Source organism: Sceloporus undulatus, chromosome 9, assembly GCF_019175285.1.
Source record: "Sceloporus undulatus isolate JIND9_A2432 ecotype Alabama chromosome 9, SceUnd_v1.1, whole genome shotgun sequence".
Lineage (NCBI taxonomy): Eukaryota > Metazoa > Chordata > Lepidosauria > Squamata > Phrynosomatidae > Sceloporus > Sceloporus undulatus.
In genome coordinates, this window is record NC_056530.1 from 3727831 (window position 1) to 3738572 (window position 10742).

The following is a 10742-nucleotide window of genomic DNA, read 5'->3' on the forward strand; positions in this document are numbered from 1 at the left end:
AAAAAAGTTGGGGTAGTGGTGTGAAAGATAGAATGAACTCAAGCTTGAAAGAGAGAATAAAAATATTAAAAATAGTTTTTTAAGAACATGGACATCACCAGGTGACATCCTAAGGTGAGGTAACATCATTGCTCCCCAAAACATCTGCCTTTGTGCAGAAAATGGGCTATGGCATTCACCTGCATCCTTTAAAAATGCTAAAGAGATGGGATGACAGGGGTGAGGCTCAGTGGGAAGAGAAAAGAGAGGGCCCAGATTTTTAAAAATTAAATGTAAAAAATTTTAAAATAATTTTTAAAAATTAAATTCAAGGTCTGGCAAGCTTGCTCAGAGAAGCAACCAGCCAGACCCCAAATGAAAGACACCTCCTGGTGCAGCAGCCTTTCAATGGCCATTTGGGAACTGGTACGGCTGTTTGGAGGAGCAGCTGGTCTGGACCCCAAATGGAAGTCTTCAGGGGGCAGTGCTGCTGCCTCTGGACATCTGTTTAGGATCTTGCATGGATGCTGGACAAGTGCGAAAGGGATGTGATACTCTTTCTCGTTCACCCAACAGCCGCACCAGCCCCACTGGGTGTACCACCTCACCAACTGTACACCCAGTTCACTCTGCACCCTTCGCACCGCCCTGGTGATACTGTGAGGAATGACTAAGGGAGTTGGGTGTGTTATGTTTGGAGAGGAGAAGACTGAGAGGTGATAGGATAATTGCCTGGCATTCTGTATTGCAATTATGAATTTGTAACTCAGAGATACGGATCCATAGCTGTTCCGTATTTAGTAACACTACATAGTCACAACTGTAAATGCCCCCGATCTATCTTAACAGCTAGCAGTCTCATTGAGCAAAGGAGATTTGTTCAGCTGCCAGTTGGGGTGCAAGAAGGATGATGTTCTTACCCCCCTCTAACCAGCGTGTGAGGCTGTAACATTCAGAAGAAGGAGCCCTGATCCAATTCCTCATCACAGCCTTGCTTGCTGGGGGAAGAGGGCTGCAAACATCCTCCTCCTTGCACCCTGATCATCAGCTGAACAGACCTCCTTCACTCCATGCAGCTGCTGGAGGCTAGGGTGGGCTTCCTGGGGTCAGGCCAGGAGATTTTACTTAGTTACACATATCAGCATATATCTTTAAATACCTGACATGATGCTGCGAAGAAAATGGAGCAATTCTGGAGAAGAGACGACTAAGAAGTGGCATGATTTAAGTATCTGAAGGGATTTCATGTAGAAGATGGTGTGAGCTTGTTTTCTGCTGTTCCAGACACTAGAACATAAAAAAATAGATTCAGATTACAAGAAAATAGATTCCACCTTTATTAGGAAGAATGTCCCAACTGTAACAGCCATTTGGCTGTGGAAGAGACTACCACATGGTTGTGGAGTCTCCTTCTTTGGAGGTTTTTAAATGGAAGTTGGATAGACATCTTTCAGGAGTGCTTTAGTTGTGTATTCCTGTAAGCAGCGTTTGATTAAATACTAGAAAGCCATTGCTGTTCCTTCTGATTCTAACATTCCTTGTTTAGGTTGTATCGCTTGTGCAGTACTGTTTGCTGCACACAAAATTGCATTAACTTACCCTGGTCCTGTCTCTATCCTTAGAAGAATTTGGAAAAGTTACTGTTTTTGTTGTTATTGTTGTTGTTGTTGTGTGCCTTCAAATCGTTTCTGACATATGGTGACTCTAAGACAAACCTGTCATGGAGGTCTTCTTAGTTAGATTGTTCACCTACAACTCCCCAAATTCTTCAGTGAGCAAGGCAAGTGACTGTGCTGGTTGGGGGTTTCTAACAGCTGTAGTGCCAAAAAAGTAACTTGTCCAGTCTTTTACCTTTTGACACTCAGCCCACACACAATGCTGCACCATTGCTGGCTGTGGGCCTAGACCAACATCAAATGCCATTATTAACAGATGATAGATCTGGCGGTACAGCCAGTGTGGTCTAGTGGTTTGAGTGTCAGACTATTGTCCAAAACACACTGCAGTTTAAGACTGCTTTAACTGCCCTGGCTCAGTGCTAGGGAATCTTGGGAATTGTAGTTAATTGTGGCACCAGAGCTCTCTGACAGGGAAGGCTAAATGTCTCAAAAAAACTACAGTATCCAGGATTCCCTAGCACTGAGCCAGGGCTGTTAAAGCAGTCTCAAACAGGATTATTTCTGCAGTGTGTTTTGGACCTATGACTCTGGCGATCAGGGTTCAAAGCCCTACTCAGTCATGTAAAACCCCTGGGTGACTTTGGGCAAGTCACACTTTCTCAGCCTCAGAGGATAGTAATGGCAAGCCCACTGAACAAATCTTGCCAAAAAAACACTTTGCTTTAGGGTAGCCATAAATCAGAAATGACTGAAAGGCATGCACACAACAACAGCAGGCATGGTGGTAGCACATTACAGCTGTCTAGTGCTACCTTTCCCTCTTTGACATCTACCAAAGGATTGCAGGACTTCTAGTCCAAGACATCTGGGGAGCACTACTATATCAGACAGGCATTAAAACAGAATGCTTTTAAAGAATGGCCTGGGATACTACAGTCGGCCCTTCTTATACATGGATTTTTTATATACGGATTTAAGCATACACGGTTTGAAAATGTTCCAAAAAAGTATAAATTTACCTTGATATTCCATTTTTTTATTAGGGACACCATTTTGCTATGTCATTATACTTAATGGGACTTGAGCATACATGGATTTTGTTATACACAGGGGATCTTGGAACCAAACCCCAGCGTACAACAAGGATCCACTGTATATTGTTTTAATATATTTTAAGCATTTTTTATCTTTTTAAAAGTATTTGATATTTTAACATGGAATTTGCTTTAATTATTGTAGTAATTTAATCATATTTTAACATATTGCTTTGGTATGTTTTAACTGTATGGTGTTTTTTAATGTTGTAAGCTGCCCTGAGTGCCAGTCTTGGGAGAAGGGCGGAATAATAATAATAATAATAATAATAATAATAATAATAATAATAGGTTGAAAATGTTGAAATGTTTCAGAGTCAGATGGGGCCATCTGAAAGCTGGGGTTGCAAACTCCAATGAAAAATTTCCTGTCATGCCACCAACATAGCATCACATTTGAATGCAGTGGCAACTTTACAGTAGTCTGTAGCTTGGGAAATGGAGAAAGGAACATGACCCAAAGGCCATGTCACCCGGCCTCCTGAATGCTGCAACTGACTCCAAGTCCACGTCTCTCACAGCCAAGGGGCAAGCCAAGCAGAAATGTCTGGCTAGCTAAACTCTGTTGTTTTACAACTCTGGAATTTCCAAATCAGAATCTGAATCGGGGAGGGAAAAACCTTTCTTTTTGACTCCACCATCTCATTCTCTCTTCTGTAGCTTACTCTTAGCTGTCTCCCTTCTTCTCCTTTTGTGAGTGCTATAAATATAAGGGCCTATATAGCCCTTCTTCCTCCCTGGGCGGTCAGCTGCTAGAAAAGGAGAGCATGGAGCCTTTAATTCAGAACCTGCAAGGTCATGGTGGTTTTGGCAGGTGCTGGGGGTTTTTCTGATCTCCTTCCAGGCCTATTGTTTCATTTGGCCAAGATCACAGGAGAGAAAGGAGAGAAGGGGGGAATGCAGGGGTGGCCTTTCCTGTGTTCAGAAGCTCAGCAAATGTTTGTTCCTCTCCTCTCTTCTTGGGATAGAGAGGGAAGGAGGATGAACAGCAATGGAGAATCAGGCAGAAAGGCTGGGGGAGTCTGCTTTTTGCAAAAGAGGTGGTGGATAACTACCGTCCCCAAAGGGAAGAGGCTTTGCGGCAAAAGCCACATTCACTTCCCTACCTCCCCCCACTGCCGCCCACCTTCATTCCTTCTCCAAGCTCTCTCCTTTCACTGTACAGATGGCTCTCAAGCCTCTCATATTTGCTGTGGCACTTCTCTCACACACCCTCCCCCCCCCAACCAGTCCATCAGTATGCATCATGTGTGTGTTTTCACCATGGCAACCTCCTTTCTTCCCTCCCCAGCCCCCAGCCTTGCAAAAGCACTTAGTAGCAATACCCATGACCCTGTGGATATTGCTAACCTCTTCCCCACCACCCACAAGTAGCTTGCCTTGTGGATTTCCACCCTCCCTTCCACCTCCCTCCTCTCATGAAGCATGCTTGCCCGCAACTCTCTTTCACTGCCACCCCCCAATACCGCATCCCCCAAGGCTGGCTGCCTCCTTCTCCCACAGTAGGATGCCACACAAGGGTTGTAATTCGATTCCTGGAACCTGCACTCCAGGCTGCCTTTATGGCATTGTTATTGTTCCCATCCATCTCTCTTAACCTGTCTGCAGCACTGGAGCCAATGCTGCTTTCTCCTCCTGTCCCTTCCTCTTTGCTGGCTGCCTGGTACACAAGCCAACCTCCACCATCTATCAAGGCCTCCTCCCTTTCCCTACCACCCTTCCGCCATGAGCTGTGGCCTCCGGGTACGCCATGCTGAGATCTGCAGTGTGCAGCAGAGATTTGTCTAAGCGCTTAAAAGATTTGGTGGGGGGGTTGGATGGGAGTTGGACGGTCCTTTCGGATGCTAATCTGCATAACGTGTCCCTATGCTAATTTATATCTTTATATGCAAATTTAGAAATAATTACTTGGATCCATTTAAAATTTTGCAGAAGGTGACGGCGGACAATTAACGTGCAGTAATGGCCAAGAAAGCAATGCGCCTTAGCCCTCCCTCCTGATGCTGAAGGACGGCAAAGGGCGCGGCACCTCAGCTGCTAGAAGACAAGTTTGTTTCACTATGATTCATGTGTGCCCACAGCCTCGAGCTGGAAGATGGCTTGGGCAGGAAGGGAGTGCACTTGGTGCTGTTTGCTCCTGCCCAAAGATGCCACAAATGACAAGGAGGGAGGCGCAGGTGGCTTCCCTGGGCATTGCTTGCAGGGAAGTGCTTGATTTCAGTAGTCTGACAAAGGTGTGGCAACCACAAGATTTAAGCCAGACACACAACGTAGATTAGGGTGCAAAAATGCCTCAATTCTCCATGCTGCTGTTGCAATTATTAACATGTTGTTGTTGCTTGTTGTTGTTAACTGGCCTCAAGACCACACTGAATCATGGCAACTCTGTGGATGAAACATGTTGCTCTGCTTAAGTCCTGCAAATTTGGACCTGTGACCTCCCTAACTGAGTCCAGCCCAGTGGCATCACTTGGGGGGGGGGTGTACTGCATAGGGTGATACCCCAGAGGAAGGGTGACACTCGATTAAGCCCAGACATATATGTAGCTATTATCGCACATCAGCTGAACAAAGAGGGACAATGTATGCCCTTCCCAGCTGTTCCATCTCCAGGTTTATTTCCTGGGGAAGAAACCCAGCAATGGAGGAGAGGAAGGCTGAACATGCCCCTTCTGGGCCTGCCCGCTGTCTCACTTGCCTGGCAAGGGATGAGGATGAGGAGGCAAGGAAGTCCACCGGAAGCCCTCTGCACTGGGTGACACCTTAGCTAGTGATGCCACTGGTCCAGCCATCTGACATGTCATCTTCCTCTCCACTTCCCTCTACCTTTCCTAGTATTGTTGTCTTTTCTAATGTAGCCAAAGTACCTATATTTGATCATCTTGGCTTCCAGGGAGAGTTCAGGTTTGATCCGTTCAAGGACCCATTTCTTTGTCTTTTGGCTTGTCTGCAGCACTCTTCTCCAGCACTACATTTCAAATGGATCAATTGGCTGCTTTCTTCACAGTCCAGCTCTCACATCTGTACATCGTGATGGGAAATATTATTATTATTATTATTATTATTATTATTATTATTATTATTATTATTATTATTATTAAAATTATTAGAATACTAGTTTTCAATTACTGAATTCTTTTCTCCTCCTATTTTCTTTTTCTTCTGAAGTTAAAAGATGGTTCCAAAGAGGTCAACTCACCTTTGGGCTCCTAATCTGATATCTCATCTGTCTTGTCACCAGCCTTTATTTGCATTAGAAATGTTGAGTCAGAAAACGCCCTGTTCTGCCACAAGCTCTGACAGGATGCTTCTTGAGTCTAAATCTAAACACCAGGCGTGTGGGAGATTTGAAAAATGGGGCTTTTTGTTAAATAGACACAAGCTGGAATCCCTGCTTGGGGTTTCTGTTGCTTTGGCTACACAAAGGCCAATGAGTGTTGGGGCTGATGGAGAATAAACTGAGCATTGTTATGGAATTGGAAACTGAAGCATTTTCACCACTGCTTTTTATTACGAGGTGTATCTATGTGGGGACAATTGGGGTCAACTGTAGAGGTGATGAGGAATTTTGATGTGTAACTGATGTTCAATCTTTTGTTTTATGTACTGTCATTTTAAAGCTGTATTCCCCCCTCTCTATTTTACCCATTTTTGTATTTTGAATCTTTTATATTGATTTTTATAATCAAGTTTTATAATTTTGTTTCATTTATGGGTTTTGTACTTAAATTGTATGGCATTCACATGGTATCTGTACAGTATTTTATTAATATTTTAGATTTATTATATTTAGCTTTTTCTAATTTCTATAGATTTTCTATAGAATTTTTATAGCGTGTTTTATCTGCTTTTGTATTATTTTGATAGGGCCTAAGGGCTAATCAATAAACATTGATTGATTGATACAAGGTGTATCTTGATGTGCCACATAACCTGTTCTGCACTCTTCCCCTCACAAAGTAACGCTTTGCCCTCCAGGCCAGAGGAGTCCACTGTCTCATCACTAGCATCCAACTGGCTTTCTAGTTTACGTCTGTACAAGAAACAGGTGACTGGCAGGAGCGGGAATGTCATATTGTTCTTTGCAAATCATCGAACTATTTCCAGGCTGTATTTAGGGCAAAAATAGTAGCTATTTTAGGGAGGATGGTAGTGGGCAGAGAGAAGCTGTTCTCCCTTTCTCATAATGCAAGAACTTTGAGACCACCAAATGAAACTAAGGGGAGACTTAGGACCAGCGCTTTGTCCTGTACCTACCTCTACACACACGCATACACACACCAGCTAACCTGAAACTCTCACATGCAATGAAGGAGGCTGTCCTGTCCCTATTGTTGTCAACCTGTCCAACTGAGAACTTGAAAAAGTTAGTTTTCTATGCTGACCAAAGGATTCTAGGAGCTGCCATTGCAAAGATGACTGTTCCAAAGCCTACTTTTGTTTGCACAATGAGGGGTCAAGGGCCACTTAGTCCAACCCCTTGACATGCAGGAATACACAATCAAAGCACCCCCAACAGATAGCGATCCAACCTCTGTTTAAAAACCTCCAAAGAAGAAGATTCAACCATACTCTGAGGGAATGTGTTCCATTGTTGAACAGCTCTTAAAATCCCTCTTAATGTTTAGGTGGAATCTCATTTACAGTGGGCCCTTGGTATCCACTGGGGTTTGGTTCCAGGACCCCCCAGTGGACATCAAAATCCATGGATCTCAAGTCCCATTCAATAAAATGGTGTAGTAAAATGGTGTCCAATATGAAGTCAAATGTTTTCATGGCCTTCTCTGAAAATGCCAGACATAAATACTGGCAAAACATCAGGAATAAACTCTTCCCAAACATGGTCACAAAGTCTGAAAACCCCATATAAAACTAAAAATGGTGTCCCTTATATAAAATGGCAAAATCAAGCTTTGCTTTTTGGCATCTTATACACTGATTTTTTTATACACAGATTCAAGCATGTGGTTTGAAAATGTTCCAAAAAAGTATAAATTTCAAATATCAAACCTTGATTTTCCATTGTTTTATGTCATATTTAATGTGACTTGAGCATCCACAGATTTTGTTATCCACAGGGGATCTTGGAACCAAACCCCAGCATATAATAAGAGCCCACTGTATATATACAGGGTAATTGAAAAATAATAGTGCAACAGTAAAGCTGTTCTTATTTGGTTTTGCCCCATTGTTTTTGAATCTCCTTGCATTTTTGAACATTTTCAAGCCGTGGTTGGTTAAATCCACGAATACTGGGAATCGACTGCATGTCCTCTTTCAGATGTTCCAGAAAGAGGTATTGAATACCTCCTTGCACAACACTCCCTGAAGCAACTGCCAGGCACCTGGAACATGCTGCCACACCATTTACGTCCTAGGGGAGGGGTGGGAGATATCCAAACAATACCTGACTGCATTTCTGCAGGCGGTGAGTAGAGCTGATATTACCTTACTAGATCTCCAATTACTCACTAGCGAGCCAGGAGCACATAGTTATTTTTCTTCTGTTCTTGTTGAAAAACTGCATCTGTCACATAAGCACCTCCCACCTTCACTGACCTGGCCAGTCAATAGCTATGACTACTAAGAGCCCAAACAGACAGGCCAAAATAAAGTTGCTTCGGGTCACTTTGGAGGTATGCTGTTTAAATGACACATTCATCTTAAGAGGCCAGAAGTTGCGCCAAAGCTGTGCTCCAGTTCTTAGGGCTGGAGCATGGTTTTGGTGCAGCTTCCAATCTCTTAGGACGTATGTATCATTTAAACAGCATACCTCCCAAGTGACCTGAAGCAGCTTTATTTTGGCCTGTCTGTTAAGGCCCTAAGTCAACAGCTTACTCCAGACTCTTGGAATCTGTTTCCCAGGGGTTTCCCTGCTTCATGGCTCTCCAGAAACTGTTTAGGAAAACATCATATTTCGCCTGCATGATGTAGGATGCTAGCCCTAGAAGTAAGTGCTTCTTCACATATGGCATAATTTATCTGGGGAACCCACTGCCACAACACACAATGATGCCTACTAGTTCAGATCATTTTAAGAGGAGAGTTGACAAATTCATTGATTGAGAGTCTCTCACAGGCTATTGCAAGCTGACTGGGCTAGCTTCCAGTCACAGAATCATAGAATCATAGAGTTGGAAGAGACCGCAAGGACCATCCAGTCCAACCCCATTCTGGCATGCAGGAAATCTCAATCAAAGCATTGCCGACAGATGGCCATCGAGCCTCTGTTTAAAGACCTCCAAAGAGAGAGAGACTCCACTACACTCCAAGGGAGTGTGTTCCACTGTCAAACAGCCCTTACTGTCAGGAAGTTCCTCCTAATGTTGAGGTGGAATCTCTTTTCCTGGAGCTTGCATACATTGTTCCGGGTCCTAGTCTCTGGAGCAGCAGCAAACAAGCTAGTTCCCTCCTCAATATGACATCCCTTCAAATATTTAAACAGGGCTATCATATCACCTCTTAACCTCTTCTCCAGGCTAAATACAGCATGCAATCTCCTCATTTTAAATCTCAGAGATCTTGAAAAAGCCAGTGATGTTTGTACTCTTGGATGTTATCAGACAAAGGAAATTGGAAGTGTAATCCAATGGCAATCTGAATGCAATGATGGGGTATAACATTATTGCATGATAGACTACCACACACAATTTCGGACAATGGGAAGTCAGTCCGAATGCAATCATGGGGTTTCACGTTATTGCGTGAGAGGTGATCACATGCAATTTCGGGCAATGGCAAGCTATTTTCGGGCAATGGGAAGTCAGTTTGAATGCAATTTGAATTCATGTAAATTCGTTGAACTAGCGAATTCATGTGAATGCATTCTGGCCCCACTTTCTTTTCATTCGAATTTAAGAGAAATTCCTCTGTGTGATAAACTCCCTTGTGTGACTCACAAACAGGTCAAAAGGCCTAGTACACTGAATTAATGCAGGGCTTCCCATGGCAGAATTGTTACTAGGAGATACCCAATCAAATCAGCCTCAGGTTATGTTCTTTTGAGGGATTTTGAGCTCCAGCCAGCACCATGTAAACACCAGTTATGGTTTGCATTCTCCCCAAATTATGCACCATGTAAAGGCAGCCTGTTTGTTACTTTTAGAGCTGTGTATTGATTGCTGTGTAGTTTATTGCTGATTTTCCTTCCTGTACCCCTTTTGCAAAGTGTAGGTTTTTAAAACGAAAAGGCACACTAGACATTTGAATTAATATCTGTCTTGGATAGGGCAGGTGGAATCTCTCCGTTTCAGGTTCTTTCTGATTTAAATGCATTTTCTCCACTTTTCACATTACTTTGTAGTTTTTAAAAGTCTGCACACGACAGCAGGGAATGGGATCACAGTGTGTGATTATGCCCTTCGATGTCACCATTTTTATATACAATATTGCAGAATGTGCATTTAATTTCATATTATAGAAGACATTTTATTATTTCCCCCCAATATGCATATTTTTATCCTTTATTTTATTCAATGCATAGCCTGCCTTTCTTCAAGGCACCTACCTATTTATTGAATTTGAGAGCTGAAGTCAAAAAATCAGAGAAAGATGGCTGTCAAAGGATGTGTTTTGGTTCATGCATTGGTTTGGAAAGTGCAAATTAGAAGTGGCCCATCCCTAGTCCAACAGTAAATGAGAGAAGTCTTGAACTTTTCATTTTTACTTCAACCTGTTATAACAGAAACAAACCATAGCTTGAACTTAGCTCTTGGGGGGTGTTTCCACTTGCTTATACACTGGTTTACAAATCGAATCCAAGGTGTATCGTTCCCACTCAATCCCGAATAAACTCTAGAACAGTTCTAGATTAACCCGCAATCATTCCCACTGCAATTCAAATCTGATTCGAATCATAACATTTAACCCAGATTAGAAGCCTATAAACTGGCGTAAAAAAATACTAGGGTCTACCCTAGTATTATCCCTTGATCCGAGATAGGAATCACTGTATTTAAATGGGAACGTTTCGGCGTCTGATTCGGGTTCCACAGGATGGGAGGAACAGCGCTCAAGGGGCTGGCCTGGGGGTGTCACCTTCTTTGGTTTC

The 10742-nt window shown here is 43.1% G+C and overlaps 1 long non-coding RNA gene across 1 annotated transcript in view; it reads right to left on the reverse strand.

Moving 5' to 3' along the window:
* LOC121915818 overlaps positions 1-10702 on the reverse strand; it is a 17166-nt gene extending 6464 nt beyond the window's left edge. The window contains exons 1-2 of the long non-coding RNA XR_006100751.1: positions 10200-10702; positions 1139-1266 (exon numbers count right to left, since the gene is read on the reverse strand). This is a non-coding gene — a long non-coding RNA (uncharacterized LOC121915818). The remainder of the gene's footprint in view (positions 1-1138; positions 1267-10199) is intronic.
* Positions 10703-10742: the final 40 nt, after the last annotated feature.